A 756-nucleotide genomic window follows, 5' to 3' on the forward strand; every position below is an offset into this window, starting at 1 on the left:
AATCAAGATTTAAGACTCATTTAGAAATTTAAACCGATGACGGTGTGCTTAGTTGAGACAAGGACTAATGATGATTGGGTTAATTGTTCCTGTGCTAAGCTTCCCAATTCTTGGGATTGGGCTGTGATCTTGGCAGAAGGGTATTCTGGAGGTATTTTGGTCACTTGGAATGAACTTCATGGACAGGTTACTTCTGCTAATCTACCCTGGCTCAATGTTGGAGATTTTAACTCCATAACATCTCGTATAAAACATAAAGGAGGTACATTCTCTTATTATTCCCGTAATGCCCATTATTTTCTAAAATTTATTGAAGATAATAATCTCTTAGATTTACATTTTTCTGGTCCAAGGTTCACTTGGTGTAATAATCAAGCGGGCTCTACTTGGCATTGGGCCCGCCTTGATCGTTGTTTGGTGAATATGGACTGGCCTTCTAAGTGTAATTCTTCTACTCTCAAACACTTAAAGAGAATTTTTTTTTCCGATCATGCTCCCCTTCTCCTCTTCATTTCTTTAAAAAATTTACGTAGTAGTACTGTTTTTCGCTTTGAAAACTATTGGTTAGACTATATTGGTTGTCATCTTGCTGTCCATAAAGCCTGGGAGTTTTCCCCTCATGGTAATCATATGCATGCATTTTCACATCTTATTACTCGATCTCTGATCAAAATCAAGGACTGGCGTAATTCAGGTTTGAATTATTTAGACTCTGCTCTTAATAATACTAAAAATGATATAATTTCTTTAGAATTG

Source organism: Dioscorea cayenensis, chromosome 3 (assembly GCF_009730915.1).
Source record: "Dioscorea cayenensis subsp. rotundata cultivar TDr96_F1 chromosome 3, TDr96_F1_v2_PseudoChromosome.rev07_lg8_w22 25.fasta, whole genome shotgun sequence".
NCBI classification, from domain to species: domain Eukaryota; kingdom Viridiplantae; phylum Streptophyta; class Magnoliopsida; order Dioscoreales; family Dioscoreaceae; genus Dioscorea; species Dioscorea cayenensis.